The following is a 3,377-nucleotide window of genomic DNA, read 5'->3' as shown; positions in this document are numbered from 1 at the left end:
AACACATCGGTGTACAGTTAAGTCCTGCTTTCCGACATTTACATCTCTTAACACACATTTGTTTACACCCACATAACACAGTGAGAAGAACATGCTCTGTTGCTACTGGTCTGTCAGTCAAAATGGGATTGGGCATTCCACCTTGAAGCTCCCAACCCCAGTCAGTAGGATTTAGATCTTCAACATTGCCCAACCACTCCTGAACTGCGAAGTAGGCTCGTTATGAGTGATACTTTGCAGCTGAGGATGTAAGAGGTAGGCTCTGAAGTTGGAAGCTGCTGAATGTCTTGCTCAACCTCTGCTTGTACTGGACAAATCTCAGCTTATCAAGTGTTGTACATGATGGATTGGGATTATATAACTTCAGTAAGAATATTTCCTCCACTCTGGCTACTTCTTCATGGCTGAAAATGCTCTTCTTAAACACCTCCAACGTCCTCATACAAATATTCAAACAGGTGACCCACTCATCCAGGACATGTTGTAAGATGTCGGGTTATTAATCTGCATGCAGCTGTGATTCTTGATTTCAGATGAGACAGCACATTATCTTCTCAACATATACAACGTCACTGCCTTACCTGGAATCAGGAATCACAGCTGCATGCTGAGAAATAACCCCAGACATCTTTCGTGTCCTCGATGAATGGGTCACCCTTTTGAATATTTGTATGAGGCACGACGGTCAGCACTTCGAACAAATACTCTAATCATCAGTTTTCCCTATGGTTCGTGACTCGCGAGACACCTTGTATTTATTTCTCCCTAAGTAATCCTGCTTCTTTAATTCCGGATCAGTTCTATGGTACTTCGTAAGAAAGATTGGAGAAGAAACGTACCGGTAGTTATTATCACCTGAGAAGCCTGAGCGGGTTTTTCTGTGACCACCGTTGTACAGGTATGTAGGACGTAATATTGCTAAAATTTGCCAGCGATATCATGGAGGACAGTGCCACTGAGAGAGAGAGAGAGAGAGAGAGAGAGAGAGAGAGAGAGAGAGAGAGAGAGAATGATAATTAAAAAAAAATTCTACATACGTACAGGACTGGGATGATTAGGCTAATGTTACATAATTTTGCTAGGGTATTGACCCTTCATCAGACCAGAAGTAGTCTGTGAAGGCCTCTCTCACATTGCTAGCTACTGTATTCTTTTGTAGCTTTTTTCTGTTGAACTTGATAATCGAACAATGTTAGAGTTTTCTTCCCTAGTCCGGTTTGCTGATGCATTGATGCCCTCATGTGTAGAATGCATACAGCTTTCTTTTCTCTAAACACAAAGTCGGTATTTCAGCATACTATTTTCTAGTAGTGCAGACTTTTGTAAGTATGCCATGTCTTCAGACTTTGTTGCCAGAGATGAATCATGCAGAGAATCGGTGAGTCCTTTAACCCATGGCCTGACGAGAGGTTGCTATGACAATTTAGAGATTCAGATCACAACGCATGATTAAACTATACTTGTAACCTTGACGTTTGGCCTATTGCCCTCAAACCTATTATGATTGGTCTTTGTCTGTCAAACGTTCAACCAAATTTGGTTAAAGTCGGAGAAGAACTCGTTATTTAGCTTGGCCCGAACTTTTCTGACGGCGGCTGTAATCTCCCAGAATTCCGGAAGTCTTTTTTTCCTTGGGAAGGTAGGGGTGTTCTTAAACTGAATAAAATCGGCTGGAAGTAGCAAGTATAAAATACCCAAAGGTGTGGCGTCCCTCTTTTCTGGAAGGTTTAATTCAACCCAAAATACCATACCTTCATCATGCAATTTGAGTGTTATACGCACATGTCTGCGATACAGCCACACATGTGAACTAATTACAGTTCTGTTAACTTGAAATTACACATGAAGGGTCAGGATAAAGGCATATTGTAAGTGGCATCTGTGGCTGCTGTCTGCGTTATTAGGGGTTAACAAAACTCCAGCTTCGCCTGATGCCTGTTAGATTATTCCCATTGCAAGGCACAGCATGGAGTGCAAAACATACAATAGCCATTAGCTACAAAGATTACCTCCACCAAAACAACCATGATCCCACACTCACACACAGTCCATCAGTTATTGTTTCCTGGTAGCAAACACCAAGAGCATGTTGTTGCTTTAAAGAGTAAACGGAAACTTTATTTACTTATTTTTATTTTTTTTTGATAATTTCGTAGTACCTTCTCTTTACCTATTTATTTTACATAGTATACCCATTCCACTGCGTCTACTCAACATTTAGAGCTCCCTGATGCCTCATATCATAAAGAGTCATCCACGGACAGATTCATAACAAATACCTCTCAGCTTAAGATTATTACCTAAAAGAGGAAAGGTGTATGTAGAGGAGGTGAAATATTAGACGAACTTTTGTCTCTGACTGTACATTACTAAGGCAAACTAACTCGATAATAGACACATAAATAACATATGAGAAAACAACAGGGAGTAATATGCACAATAAAACACTAAGGCTAAGTGGTCTCTTATGCCATGTAGAATACGGTCCTGTGACTTAAAACTGTTACATCATGATCTATTTTTTGTTGTGTCACTGGGAACTAAAACATTCTCGCCTCCCACTTCCTCATCCTCTCTCGCCTAGCCTCCCCTCCTCCCTCCTTACCAGGTATGGTTCGGGAAGTGAGGTGTGGGAAGTGTTCTAAGAATTTCCCAAAACTTGCACCAAAGCACCCCATCAGAGAAGGCCTTCCCGCCATGTCATCTTGGGGTGACGATTTCAGCTCTTTTATTTATTTATTTATTGCTTTTCCACGTAAATATAATTGGTTGCAGAAAGAAATTGACCCACTGAATACTTTTTTGTTTATTCTTGTTACTTCCTGACAATTTCATCCAACTTAGGGAAGGACTGTGAGTAAAGGAGTAAACGAAAGTTGTATCTAACACCTGCAGTTCGAGAAAATACCTCCAATGTTAAATAAAACGACCTGGTGATATAAAGAATATAATAAGCAAGATAAAGAACAACTTTGATGGTCGCATACAACCCAAACTTATCTACCACCAAAACACACCCCAGAAAATGCCCTTTGTATCTGGACATATCCCTCAGACACACCTGATGCATACCTCAGACACACCTGATGCGTACCTCAGACACATCCGAAACACACCCAAAAATAAAACAATATATATATCATTAGGAGTGAATGGATTATATAGAAATACACTGAAAACTATTCAGAGTGAATGTTACTTAGAAGTTAACTGATGTCCTGTATAATAGTTAAACTAGTAAACAATACCCATACAGTATTATCATTATATTATCTATCTATCTATCTATTGCCAGACGCCTTAATCCCGTTTGGGGTGGCCACAAACAAATTGCCTCCATGTCGCCCTGTCCCTCGCCATTTCACTGCCCTGCTCCC

The sequence above is a fragment of the Coenobita brevimanus genome, chromosome 18 (genome assembly GCF_032717465.1).
Source record: "Coenobita brevimanus isolate Jiangsu-jjx chromosome 18, ASM3271746v2, whole genome shotgun sequence".
Taxonomy (NCBI): domain Eukaryota; kingdom Metazoa; phylum Arthropoda; class Malacostraca; order Decapoda; family Coenobitidae; genus Coenobita; species Coenobita brevimanus.
The sequence above is the reverse complement of the archived record's forward strand: the minus strand, read 5'-3'. Positions refer to the sequence as shown.